Genomic DNA, 15,090 nt, shown 5'->3' on the forward strand with positions numbered 1-15,090 from the left:
GTGTGTGTGTGTGTGTGTGTGTGTGTGTGTGTGTGTGTGTGTGTGTGTGTGTGTGTGTGTGTGTGTGTGTGTGTGTCAACCTGGTCATAATTTTTCCTCCTGGTATGATGTATGAGCTCCAGGTCTTCGTGACCCAAGTCTGGATAAATTGGGTCTGAAAGATTAATAAATAGAAGAACTGAAGCAAATAAACCAAATAATAAACCAAATGTCAATTCCCACACACTTGGTGACTAAATACCAAAGTAAAACTTGCTTCGCTTCTAGGTTTATGAAGTGCAGACAAAATCAGGTACAAAATAAGTATTGATTTCACAGCACAATGAGACTTTCTTATTATCAGATATCTGGTATGTGTATATGATGAGAAACTGGGGAACGAAAATCATAAGAAGAGATAGAAAAGTCAACAAACTAAATCAGGTTTTAAAAATAATGCCTTTTAAATCAGGAAAAGTAATCACTTTCAGCAACTTCTTTATAACCATCAAACACTTCAGACATTTAGTTTTCCATTACATCAATGAGAAATAAAAAACTGCCATAATGCCTTCAAGATTTCTAAAATCATAAAAGGACACAGCGGCGTATTCGTTGGCACTCTCATCTCATAGTGAGACTCATTCTGTGCAGAATTTGCATGTTTTCCCTGAATACTTATTGGTTTTCTCCAGATATTCCAGTTACCTCCCACAGTCCAAAAACATTTGCTTGAAGTTAATAGGGGATTATCAAATGCCAAAATATGACAGAAGGAAAAAAACATGATGAAAGTTGAAATTAAAAATGAATCCAAACTGAAGGTGTTAAGACTATACATTGCCAAAACCACATTCATCCCTTCATCGACTGACTAATGAGCAGAAATAACAAAGTTCTTTCAGGATGATCTCACAGTTCTTAATTACTGAAGTTTTCATCTTGTTTCATCCTTTATGTTGCGCTATCCCTGCAGTGAAAGTTCAGTGTAATGACCCCGCTGGACCTTTTTTAAATTAGTCAAAAGCAGAGTGGGCAAGCACCACCCACACACTGAGCTGAGGCTGAGAATAAGAAGCCACAAACAACCGACACCAAAACACAAGGTAAAAGGTGAGCGAAATGAGAGAAAAGAGACATAAATGTTGTCCTCTCAGACCAATATTAACTCATTCATTCCCAACAAGATTCTGCTCATACTAGAAACTGGCATGTTAAACCAACTTCTCTCTCAAGTCTTTGACGTGTCGGCATTTGACAAATTTCACATATGTGTGACGTCATTGTGTTGGTGACATCTTGGTTGTGATGACATAAACTGCAACACTTGAACTAAAATGTCCACACGATCTTCTCACTCCGAGGTAGTGGTATTGTCTCTATTGACCACAGTTGCAGTCGCTTTTTAATGACATAATGACATTGAGGCCAGTCAACCTTTACCACATCCGTTGTGGATACAGCTGCCAACCACAGTCCAACCAAATACAATCCCTGGAGGGCGGATGGGTTGGCTGCTGATCCTGCTCTCCATGCAGATTGAACACGCTCACAAAACCCAAACGACCCCCCTGGGAGGGGTTATGATTAGCCGGTCAGTGATGAAGCGTCTTTAGTCTTTCTTTTAAGAGGTACGATGAGATGAAGGCCCTTTCTGAACCTTTAAAACACGACTCCATGACATCACACTTGCTGTTAAAATCACTCACTCTGTCGGGGAGAGAGAGAGACCGAAAGAGAGAGAGAGAGAGAGAGAAAGAGAGCATTAGACCTCTGGTGTCAACTGAGGCATCAATTAATGAGCAGACTGGGAACGTGTCCATCCAGACACACTCTGCACCGGGGTGCCAGTGGAGGCCGGGCCAGGGCCACAGACGGCTGAGGGACATGAATAATTGAGGTCCCCGTTTTAAATGTTTAAATGAATTAGGGCCATGGGAAGAGGTGTTAAGAGATGTACAAGGGGAAGGGGGGGGAAAGTATTTCTATTATGTCTGCAATTCTAATTAAGAAAGAAAGGTGTCGTATGTCCGACTTGAAACATACAAGTTAGTATATTCATTAGCTTGGTGACACCAGTGCATACTACACCAGACAGAGTGCAACACTAGCTGTGACAGCTCGATCCGGTGAGTATAATGAGTGTCTCTGCTCATCCGGGCAGGGTCTCAAACAAATTACTTTGTGCGAGTTGGGTTGACTTTTTTGATCCATTGGTACACTTTCATATGTTTGCGTATGGGTAGAAATCAGATCTGATACCAAATTAAAAAAAAAAAAAAAAAAAACCTCCCTCATTCTGTGTGCTGACCAGCAGTGACGTGACACTATTGCAGAATGAGTAGAGACTTCCTGAAGACTCAGGAGGAAAGCAGACAACAGCATATTATCACAATAAATCCAGTCGCAGCGCCTCTACCCCGGCAGGTCCCAGCTCATAAGACGGAGGATATTTTCCTCTCGTTCTGCAGTGCATCATCGCATTGCTCGTTCATCAGGTAACTGCGCAACTAAAATAAACTTAAAGCCAATAGAGAGTTATCAAAACAAAGTTGTGACACATGGTCTTATTCATGGTCGTTCAATAATGTAATAAGGCTTTATGATGCCCCACATTTTAGTGGAATAGTGTCTGAATCATCCCCTTTGGTTAGGTGATCAAAGGGCATTCACAAGTAAGGCAAAAAGCGAGAAAATAAACTCTTTTATATCAATTTGATAGTAGAGAAACAAAAAAATAAGATTTCTATGGCTTGGCAGCCATAAAAGCACAAACAAGGAGATTATAACTGGGATCAAGACCACAGGAGCCTCAGTAAGTTCTCCTTAATGGTCCATAACTGATCTACACGACTTTAGTAAAGTTTTTATTAGCCATCGACAAAGCCATAAGTCACAACTTAAAACCCCCCCACAAGCAGGATAAAGAGACGTGGCCTCTCTGAAACACAACTCTTTAAATCTTTTGGCACTAAAACATTAGTCCAGCATTTGCAGTTGGCCAGTAAAACTCGTTGGATGTTGGCATTCTTGTCACGTTTCACGTTCAACGTTCAGTCTGTGACGGATGTCAAAACAAATTAGAACTGGTGAAAAATTATTCCCTCAGCTGAATTTTACAAAATTACAAAATAAATACCAGGCATTTCCATGAATTTAGAAAACGCTATCAGGCACAACAGAGAGGACGTGAAAAGAGAACGTGCACAAGAAAAATATCCTACATTAAAGCATCTATTTGAATTGTTTTTCTTTATTTATAATCACAATCTTTCTATGCAACAAAAATCAGCAATGTAGTGGTCAACTCCGACCCCAACCAAGTGAATTACCAAATACTAACATCAATGAAGCCTCATTTCGTCAAGCCTTTTCATTAATTTCAGATGCTAGCATTCTGCATCTTTATGCAACACACAACAAATGAAATATGTCATTTTTGACCAGACGGCTAATAAATAGGCTTGGTTTCTAAAGATTAAATACAGTGTGTGCCAGTTGTCATGAAAAGTGATGATATAACTCACTAAAATCACTTTAAAAGATATTTCATTGTAATCCCCCCCCCAAAAAAAATTACACAAAATGACACATATTTCATTACAACAAAACAAGCAATGTTTCCCTTTGTGCAAATGTGCAAAATAAAAACCAAAACATTTAGCTGAAAAGGTTATTGAGTAAAAATTGTTTCATAAAATGTTGCGAGAGCCATTTTATGAAACTGTGGATGGTATTATGACCCATTTCAGGTGTTTCACTGGTTGTTTGTGTCGGTCAGCGTGACAGGTTACAGATAAGGTACAAGCAGTCAAGTTATGCATGCACTTTTAGACAATCATGCCGCATATTCGGATGAATTTCTTAAAAAAAAACAAACGGTCTTCACTATATTGTGGATAGGAGGTTAATTGTAGGTGAGTATAAATGTAGAAGGTGTTTATCAACTCATACAGGTTATCTTGATTAGGTAATATAGCCAACCAATATATCAGGGTTGTTGGGTTGTTTTTTTTTTTTTGCTTCGACACCCATTTCAGTTCAGTATTTATCAATTCGCACAAAGGCACAGTGTGTGACACCACAGCAGCTGATATTTGTACCAGCCAGTTGTCAGCGGGATGCAGAGAGTAAACAAAGCCCTGCTGATTGGCAGCCGTTCCACTCTGCAGAATCCAGCGATAGACAGCTCAAATTGGATGCAAAAACAGCACACTTAGATTTCAATTTCTCTTCACAGATGGGAGCAACACGCACATTGCTTGTGATTTGTCTCCAGTACCTGAAACAGTGATCAAATTGACACAGTCCCACAGAGGCTGCCCACATGCAAGGTTGCTGTGGACTCACACTGGGTTATGAGACCAAACAGACAGACGGGCGGGCCAAAACGGCGACATGAGAGGAGGTATCAGACTTCTTCGATGTGGGCGGCTTCCTCTGAGCTGCCAGCGCACCACTGCTTCTCCTCTCGCTTTCATTTTCTCCTTTCTCGCCTGCTCTTACGCCAAAGTCCAAAGCCCAAGAGAAATTAGTCACCCCTCACGCTGCGGCGAGGGAGCTGTTGTGTGTGCGTTTGAAGAAAAGACGGGGTGCAAGGAGGACGGAAGGGAGCAGAGAGAGAGAAAGAACAAAATAGTTTTTCATTCCAAGGCTTATAATTCCCCCTCATATCTAAAAATTGATGCTCCTATGGAAAAAGTACATCAATCTAAGCATCAGAAAAGTGCTGCGGCAACAAGAAAAGCCCCCCTGTACCGTAGAGGAAGGCTGGAAAATGGATCTACAGGAGCCACCGAGTTTGAACGCTTGCACAATTTATAAAGGGTTTAAGCCCCTGCATTCTGTAGTGACATCGACCCTTTCAATCATTCAAAGGTGCAGTATATACATTTGAAAAGATCTCACTTTTGTGCATAAGTTGGCAGTGGTGAGTGTATCCAGTAAGTCAGTGCCCAGCTCTTTTGTACTTTTAAGTCTTTCACGAGGCAACAGACAGACAGACAGACAGAGTCATATACAATCATATTCACATCTACAGACTATAAAGAATGAACTTAAACTATAGTTTTAGGACAAACAACCTTGAAGGACTCCGAGAACAAAAGGATATGAGGGGAGCACTTTTTACAGTGTGTAATTTGTTTGATTGCATAAAGATTTTTGTTTTTAGTCGATGGCATAGGTTAGAATTCACCCTGCATAAGCAAGATCTCCCACGGTTTGAGTCTCTGTTGGGCTTGGAAACATTTCTGTGTGGAGTTTTCTGGTTCTCCTGTGTGTGTGCGACTTTTCTCCAGATTTCTTCTCATAGTCCAAAAAGATAAAGCTGATTGAAAACACTAAATTGCCTGTTGGTGTGAAAGTGACAAAAATAAGTGTGATTGTTTCACAGTTTGCCCTATGATGAACTGTCCAGGGTGCATCCTGCCTTTGTCCAAAGTCATCTGTCATCAGCGCCCCCACCCTACAATCGTGTCGCTACTTGCTCTATTAATTTGAATTTCACCTTATTGATGGTGGGAAATATTACCAGTGGGAAAAAAATTAACTCTGTACAGTTGAGAAATTCTTTAAAAGTTATTATGCAGAGATTTACCCACTGTATTATTACTTTTCCGTTCTTTTTTGTGTTCAACTGCATCCCGAATATCCAACTTTAATGCTAAATGTCATACAGAGAAACAGAGCTTTTCCTTCCAGAGTAAAATGTTGTCAAAAACAATATCCTATATCAGTCCTTCTATGCATTTAAAAGACGTTTTGCAATGCTGTGGATTTCAACCTTTTTTTCACAGGTAATTATTTCCCCCGATGGATAGAGCCGTGTCCTCCCTGAAAAGCACTAATGAGCTCATCTGAGCTCCTCCTTGACACTCCTGGCTCACACTAAAAGACATTCCCCGTTTTCCCTTAACACAACTGTGTTTCATCCATAAAAATCACATTAAAATATGACTGTTAAATCTAAATGCATGAGAATAATTAGGAGAGAAATGTTCTGTACGTATTTATAGTCCAAGTAAATTGTGAACATAACTGTCTGACTGACAGAAGAAGTGTTTCAGTAGATGAAAGTGTCGTGGAAACTGCCGCTCCCCTTGAGCTAATTCTGTCATGCTGGCAAGAAAGCACAAGTACCCTGAATTCTGTGAAATCTACCATCATTGTACACGATCGCAGTTCAGACGCTGGCTTAGGAGCAAAACACTGAATGACGTTTTGGAAATACAAGCCTGCTTTGAAGAATCCTTAAACTTTTCCTGTTTGGCTGTTGGGATGAAGGAAATAAAAGTGGGGTTGCAAAATGTAACCAATCTCCAATTGTTTGAAAAGGGCAGAATCAAGAGAACTAAAAACGATGTCAACAATCTCCAGGAGGAAAATGTCCTACTTTCAGTTTAACCACAGAGATCCCAGCTTGAATAACTCTACATATTTGAAACAATCACACATCTTTTACATGTGTCACTCACTTTATTGGGTCCATTGTTGTTAAACTGTCTTCAATGATTATATTTTCCAAAATAAATTACAGGTGCAGAAAATATCATGTCCATTTGCAATAGTAGCTTTTTTACCCAGAGAGAGAGAGAGAGAGAGAGAGAAAGAGAGAGAGAGAGAGAGAGAAAGAGAGAGAGAGAGAGAGAAAGAGAGAGAAAGAGAGAGAGAGAGAGAGAGAAAGAGAGAGAGAGAGAGAGAGAGAAAGAGAGAGAGAAAGAGAGAAAGAGAGAGAAAGAGAGAGAAAGAGAGAAAGAGAGAGAGAGAGCGAGAGAGAGAGAGAGAGAGAGAGAATCTAGCTCCCTTACTCCCCAAGGAACCAGGGTTTAAGAAGTGGTGCTTCTGAAAATCTGCAATTCCCAAACCTTTTCACTGGGCGGACGGTTAAGGGCTCGGAGAATCGAGTTCTTTGCTGCCGTGCTGGAGGAGGAGTTGATAGAGATTCAGCACAATGACACAATATTAAGGACGAAGGCTGCCGAATACCGACCACGCTCGAGAAAAACAACAAAGGAAGGGACTGAAGAAAGACAAAAAAGGCAGAAGGGATGGGATAAAAATAAAGAACAAATAAAAAAAGTTTGAAAACCACCTTCATGGAAGAGTGAATTTCTCTGCTCAGGCTCTTCTACACTCAAACCTCATTGTCTTCAGAGCCCACAACATTTTAAGTGTCAGCTGGAAAGAAAATTCCAAGGTAGAGTTTGGAGATTCCTCCACTGTGTGCAGAGCGTGTCGAGAATTGACAAATCCATATGGGCTTTTTCTTTGTTTGCACACGTCATCCCCGTACAACAAGCAGTGCTTAAACCTGGTCTGATCAGCCTCCAAACAAAACAAATCAAATCCCGAGTCTAAACTTGACACAATGTCTTTTTTGTGTTTATCAACGGTTTCCATCTATTGCTTGCACAGAAAAAGCAAGTCCAACAAGGCGGAGTGTCTTTTTTTTTTTTTTTTAACAATAGATAATTTGAAGGCTTGTTTCACCAATCAACTATTGTTTTTGGCACAGAAATCCACCTGCTGGCCAGATAATATCATTACGTGAGGTTCAAAACAAGCCGGCATCTTCCATGATAAATTGAAGGAAATTGTAATTGCTCTTTTCTTTGGGACATTTCCTGTTGGGGTTTGCCACAGCAGATCCTCTTATTCTAAACCGATCTCAACACTCACCCACTTGCATGAATCTCCTTACTCAACCTGCCTCTTCTCTTCTTGCCTGGCTGCTCCATCCTCATCATCGTTTTGCCCACATGGCATCATCATTTCTCCAACATACATGACCAAACCACGTCAACCTCGTCCATCTCAATTTCACACCAAGCTGTCCACCATGGGCTGCGGCTCCAATGTGCTCATTCTCAATCCCATCCATTCTGCTGACTCTCAGTGAAAACCATATTACCCTCAGCTCTGCCACCTCTAGTTCAGTAACTGCAAATTGTTTTGCACTTGCCAAGATTTAATTTCCAATTTTTAGAAATGATAGATCATTTGACTTGTTTTAAAAGTTATTTACTCTTTTTTTCTCCTTGATTTCACAGTATAAATTTACTTGCTGCATGGACAGATAATTGCAATAGTTTTAAGTAATTTTCTTCACAAATTTTGTTTAGATCTTATATTTGGGCTACCCTCTTTTGCAGGATACTCCAATTCTGGTTCTAGGGATACACTGTCCTGCATGTTATAGGTCCCTTATACTACTGGTGAGATACTGTATAAATTCACTGAACAACAAAGTTGGTCATTTGAACGGAAAAACTGCTCAATATGCCAGGATCCTTCCTCTTTAAAACAGAGCCCTTACATATATACAGTATATATGTAAAGATGTGCAGAATCATCTGAAGGATTGTTTGCACAGTGAAGTATCTGACAGAAGGAAGCGCTACAATTTTAATATCTTTTTTTTTTCCACAGAGTTTTGAGATGTGCACTGTAATTGAAGTGTTTCAGCTCTGACAATAAGAACAAGAGAAACATTTGAGACCACATCTAATAGGGCTCTTAAGAAATCCACCAAATCGTAACAAAAACATCAAACGCGAAGCTAAATGTGTGGGCGGAGGGAGTGGGAAGAGCACATTTATATGCATTGCCTAAGCCATTTGTTTCAGTTAACACAAGAGTGCCAGATGAACTTTAGTCGTCATGATCATCTGTACGCCAGTCATGCCCACTGATCAGCCAACGGAAGGGGCTGATATAATACAATGACAGTTTGAAACGCGGGGTGGGAGATACAGAAGCCTGTACACACGTGCACGATGTGCCTATACACGCTTCATTCAAATAGATGCTCAGAAAAACACACACTTTTTTACAAATGCCACGGCAATTCAGCTGTAAACGGACGCACACATGCTCGCTCTCTCACCGCCGAGCTCCCCTCTCTCACACACACACACCCACAGCCAAACACGCACACAGCAAATCAGCATGAATAAATAAGAGATGGAGTTGTGCTTCACAGCCTAATCTCTCAGGAAAAAACAGCTTGCCGCATCGGCAAGGATCAGCCCGGGCGAGTGAGTGGGACACTGCTGGCTTCCAGAAAACCAATTTGTTAGTTTATTGTCTTGGTGTTTAGTTTGCGGTTACAGTTCATGTCAGCCAGCCTTTCTTGGGCATGCTCCTTTAAATGGCATCTATAAAACATGGGATGTACTCTCCTCGTGTCCTCCTCCTCCTCCTTCTCCTCCTCCTCATCTTCCTCATCTTCCTCCTCTTCCTCCTCTTCCTCCTCTTCCTCCTCTGTACACGTCGGATCTGCACAAAAGCAGCACAATGCTGCATTACGTTTGCTATGGTGGAGCTTTGAATTTCCCTTTAAGTGCCCGGCGGATTCACCCCAGCAGTTCGAGCTGGCGCGTTCAGAGGTGGAACAAACTGTGCTTTCTAAACACATTAGTGTATGAACGCCACTGTGCAGCAAATCTTGAGGTGCTGAAATCGGGTGTAATCATGTGGATAGATGGCTGACTTTTTATTGTTTGCTAAACCAAATCTGTAGCGTTGGTGTTGAATACGGAGCTGCTGGAATGATGCAACACCAATGATTTTATGGTTAACTCATGGTGCTGCTGTATTATGTTCTCTGTGACAAGACACTGGATTGCCATACGTGTCCTGGCAATCCCATCACGTCCAAACTAGGCGAAATGCAAACATATCGGCCATTAATGGAAGGATGGCAATAAAAAAAACAGGTAATCTTGACTTGTCTGTTTATGTTGCCGCTCCACAGCACAACACATGAATATATAAAGTGCAGAAATGACAGCGCATGTATTGTTTTGTCTCATGCCTGCAAACGCAATCCAGACTCTTATATTATGCCCTATTGATCTGACAGAGTGAGCAGGAAGCTGGCGGAGAACACAAATACTGCCTGGGGTGGCTCCTTAAAACTAGAGACAAGCCTCTTATCCATGGTGTTCTCTTCCTCTGGAAATCACCTGGTGGCTCATGCATATCAAGTACTCTCTCCAAGCCTCAGTCTGCACTCTGCCTTCATCTGGCTCGGCTGTTTGTTGCACCATCTGTATGAAGAGGCTTCTTTTATGAAGGCAAAATTGCAGGATAATTGGCTTCACCCCTGCATGCTGTTTACCCTAAACAACCACAATGAGTATTGTCTCAACCTAACGACGTATTTAACGATTTTAGTTTCACAACATTGTCGGTTATGTGCGTGCAAGTGTGGTCTGACGACATCATGGTGGCAAACTTCAATCCGGAGCTCCGAAACAAATACCTGCTTTTCACGGCAAACACCGCAGAGTGAGTGATTTTTTGTTTCCAAGTTTCGACAGCGTTACTGTCAAATACAGTGAAACTGTCACAGGGATCCCATCTTCAGTAATCCCAGGGTGGCCTTTGCTCTGCCTGTCAGCAATACCAACCAATAACCCCGCACAATAAAACCCTCCAGAACAACAGTGGGCCGCAGGCCGCTTCAAGGGCTACTGACGGCGATCTATAAAACAATATAATGGGTTGCCTGTCAGTGAGTGTGAAAGGGAAGATCTACGCCTCCTCTGACTCTCTTAGGAGACTTCAATTAATCACAGCAGAATTGTATCACCCTGCAATAGGAGTGTAAGGTTATTACCATCCCAGTATTCCGCAGGATGAAATGCGATGATAGCACTAATTGAGGGGAAGAAAAAAAAAAGAAGAAAAAAAAACAGCTGACCGTACACTTGTCAAAGGGATGAAGGGCAGATGAAAGAAAGAGGTGCACAGCAAGATAGACTGAGGCAGGAGGGGGAAAAGGGGGAGGAACAAAATGGGAGGGGGAGAGTGGAAAGGCAATGGGGTTGCAGAAAGAGAAATATTCACAGCAATGTGTAAGCATAATCAACAGTATACACAGTCTGGGTGCCGAGCAGTTGACAACAAATGCGAGAGTTTTCATTAGGGATGCCATCCGCGTTATCTCAACATAATACGACGAGATAACAGCATTGTACTTTTCTTAAGTCACACAACAAGCAGCTTAAAGCTGAAGGAGATTTTCTCCCATTTTAGAGTTCGGGGATTCACGCCGGCCCCTGTTATGAATTCAGCTCCAGATTTGCCTTGGCTGTTGTAGAGCTTTTCTGTGGGGAGCCATGTTTTTGTCTGGGGTTACCTTTGCCAAGGGACAAGTGATGGGGAGGCAGAGACAGTAGAATAATTTGGGCGTTCTTTGGGAGTGAAGTAGAGGTCAAACGCAAGCAAGCATCAACTCTTTGATTTCCAGATAGATAGATAGATAGATAGATAGATAGATAGATAGATAGATAGATAGATAGATAGATAGATAGATAGATAGATAGATAGATAGATAGATAGATAGATAGATGCACATGATTATTTCCATATTACTTATTGTTGTTATTAAATCTTTCATATTGCCTAGGTGCTCCCAGATCTCCCAGACGGGAAACTTTAAGGCAGTCATGATTTCATGTTGCACCACAGACCTGTTCTTCTCTGAATCTACAGTGTGAAGTTGAACATTTGCCAGCCTGCAGCTACAACCTGAACACCACCTAAAATCATCAGCTTCCAGCAGCCAATCGGTGTGTCACGCGAGTTAATGACTATTTATCAGAGTCGAAGTAATCGATCACTTCATCGATACGTTTTTGGTTATCACATGTTTGGCTATTGCGCACAGGGGAAATCCCAATTTAATGTCTGTTTGTGAGAGTTTGCTAGTTTAATAAAGTAGAAAATATAAAAGGTTTTTTTTTTTTTTTTGAATGGTTAATTAATCGGAGTCTGTGCACCTACCTGTCGTTGTTCTCTCAGTTAATCCCTGGAAACGTCCCTCTCATTTATTCTCCATTGTCAAAGAAAAGGAAACCAGAGAGCTCTTCTTTAGGAGAATGCCATTTCCTCGTCGCTTCAAGACGCCCAGGACCAAACATAATCTGAACACAAAGCGGTCAAAATGTCAAAGCTCTCCGGACGCACAATCCCCGAGTCGAACAAGTGTGGACTGGAGATGCGGGTTACTTGCAGGATGCGGACTTCAAAGTCTATAAAAGTTGCTGGTCCTCCGACTCTGACTCACAACTTCCAACCCGCCGGAGCGCAGCGGCAGCTGGATGAGGCGCCGGGCGGTCACTCATAGTTTCTGGATCCGGGCGTCATGCGCTTTTTCGCGTTCCTCCGTCCACATACCGGTGGCAGTCGTGTTTTGGATTCGCCTGCGCGCAGTTCCAGAAATGGATTGGAGGTGTCCGAGGGATGGGAAGAGCAGCCCGGATTCATGCCGGTGTTTCAGCGCCACCCAGAGGCGCAGCCGTGTGACTCCGGGTCTGCTGATGGGATCAGGGCAGACCGTAATCTCAACCGGATTCACAGGATGAGAACTGCAACAACGTGTCATCTTGAATGCAGCAATAAACCGACAACTTCCCACTGTGCCAAATCCTGAGAAGTCCACATTTGCTGAGTTTGGTCCAACCATTTATGCTGCACTACCTCTATACACTTGGAAATTTAACATTTTCATCCTGGTGTGTTGTTTAGGATTCTCCAAAACATATGGCTCACAACCTCTACAACCCTGACAAATCCCTAAAGTCTTGCAGATTGTAGAACTCTAGAAGATATATATAACCTCGAACAAATGTTAGAGCTCACACACATTCTCACACCTTCTCAACATTTCACATCTTATAAAACTCACACTCTCAAGGACTCACATTCGAGAGGGCTCATCAAATTCTACACATTATAGAACTGTCACATGTTGTTGAACTCATGAGAACAAAGGCATATTTTACAAGTTTCTCCAATTCTCCAACTTGCCCATCTTCCAGAAGTCACTGAACATGTAAAACTTTGTAGAACTGTCACATATTCTATTCTAGAACTCAAAAAAACATCAGAATTCTCACACATTCGAGACTTTACATAACCTCTACAACTGCTACACATTCAAGACATCTTACACATTCTAGAGCTCACACAAATGCTTACAAATGCTAGAGTTGTAGGACATTTGCTGGAAATGCACTTTCTGCACTGTACTCTCTGATTATATCATATATATCACTGTGATTTTGGAAGGAATTACAAGAAGCTTAAAGCAAAATTACTGACATGTTTGGTTTGATTAGTTTTAAGGGAGAAGTTAGTAATTTGAGGATTTTGTTCAAATTCTTTGCAGAAAATGCATTTTTGAAACTAAGCAAATAGGAGAGTTAGGCTGACTTTGACTTTGAGGGAGGGGCAACACATCGAACATGGTGTAATGGGGAGCACTGTGAACTGTGTTTGCCCTGTGATGGATGGCCTATCCGTCCACGATGTACCCTGGACACCCACAGTCAGCTGGGAACTGCTCAGTTGGACAAAGCTATATTGAAGACGGGTGGGTGGATGGATTTAATAGAAAGTTTGATCATCCAAGATGTTTCTCGATTTTATAAACACCGTCCCTACCGAGAAAAAAAAAATCAATGAACTCCCCAATAGTTCAAATAGGTAAAAACTGACAAAATACCTTCACTCCATTTTTAAAAGGCGACTGTTCCCAAATCGCTGTCTTTCTGCTTCATTTTCTTTAATGATCAATGTTGCTCTTGGTTTTGTATGACTGCTTCCTTCGCTAGGTGTCTCTTGTAAAAGTGGGAGAGGGAAGAAATTTATCTCCCCTGCATCATGATTAATGCTATTTCACCAACAGACCAGGACAAACACATCAAATAAATCCAATATAAAAGCTAAGTATTGAGAGCAAAACACAGACTATTAACTCGATCACACTCAGATTGCGCATTATTTGCATGACAAAGTAATTTTTTATTTTATTATTGTTAAGGATTTCTCATATTTACCATATGAAATGGATCGTTGTCAACAGCAGATCCACGGGCAATAAATTACGTTTGTTGATGGGTGATAAGTGGGGGCCATTACTTTGAAAATCATAGCTTTAGTATTTGACACACGATTAATATTTTCCATGGTCTTGCGATTAATTTGATCAGTGTTGCATCATTGCATTTATGATATTAATTTCAGTAAAAGCTGAACTTATAATGAAGTTGCGAGGCGTTGTGTAAAATTACTATAGTTTTTACACGGCTGCTTCAATCAGAAATTGCACATATCAAACACATAATGTGTGAAAAAAACAGAATAATGTAAATCATAGACATGACACCTTACTACTCACCAAGTTCATAACAAGTTATCTGTCTCTGACATTTACCTTCCACTCTCCTCAAACATTACTGCCCAGTCTACAAAGGCTTCCCCCCTGTAATTGCATTATCATCTCTCCATTTCTCAAGCAGTGTCTTTCGTCTGGCCCCCCTGAAAGGCAGGAATGGGTGGAATAATCAATACCAACCTTTGAAATAGCCTGTAGAGATGGGAGGCAAGCTTTTGGATTTGGATTTGATTGATTTTGGACCGCCCTCAGAGAGTGTTATCATCATAAAGCCCAAAGCCATCGACCTCATAGACATCACTGATAGTAGACACACACTCAAACACACACACACACACACAGAGAAAGACACACACACACAAACAAACCCACACATGTAAGCAAAATCAAAGGGCAGGACACACAACTCCCCATGGACTGAAGACAAAGAAATGTCAGTGCATTACCATTGACCAGGGTAAGCCTATGAAATCCAACCCTGATATGCAGACCGGAGCCTTCTCATCACTTTCTAAATGACTATCAATATAAAAGCTGTTATTTAGATTCTATTTGCATCATTGATATCATATGATTCCCAAAGTCATCGAGTTTCTTTCTTCCTCTCTCTCTCGCTCGCTCACACACATTGCGAGAGGAGATGACCTCATTAATCTTCAGTGCATTGTATAGACCCATCCCGTCAAACCCCTGACACTGTGGTTAGTGACACAACTCCTCTCATTAAATCATATGACAGGATGAGGTCAGCCAAGAGGTAAGTTGTCTCGGCTGTGTGTGAGCAGATAAAGCCAGAAGTGTGAGCCTCGGTTAGAGAGCTCGGGAACGTGTATCCTGTAGGTGGCAGCTGAGGTGACTCACGAGGTAATCTCTGTTAGGGAGCACTTGGCATCAAATTCTAATAAAAGCCTTCGGTTTTGTCT

General features: G+C 41.5%; 1 protein-coding gene across 1 annotated transcript in view; it reads right to left on the reverse strand.

The window, feature by feature from the left end:
- Nucleotides 1–11,856, reverse strand: part of tafa3a (TAFA chemokine like family member 3a) — a gene marked incomplete at its 3' end in the record, with an annotated part of 96,009 nt that extends 84,153 nt beyond the window's left edge. Inside the window, exon 1 of the mRNA XM_080495388.1 lies at nt 11,773–11,856. The remainder of the gene's footprint in view (nt 1–11,772) is intronic.
- Between the last annotated feature and the right edge of the window lie 3,234 nt (nt 11,857–15,090).

The sequence above is a fragment of the Blennius ocellaris genome (genome assembly GCF_963422515.1).
Source record: "Blennius ocellaris genome assembly, chromosome: 4".
NCBI classification, from domain to species: domain Eukaryota; kingdom Metazoa; phylum Chordata; class Actinopteri; order Blenniiformes; family Blenniidae; genus Blennius; species Blennius ocellaris.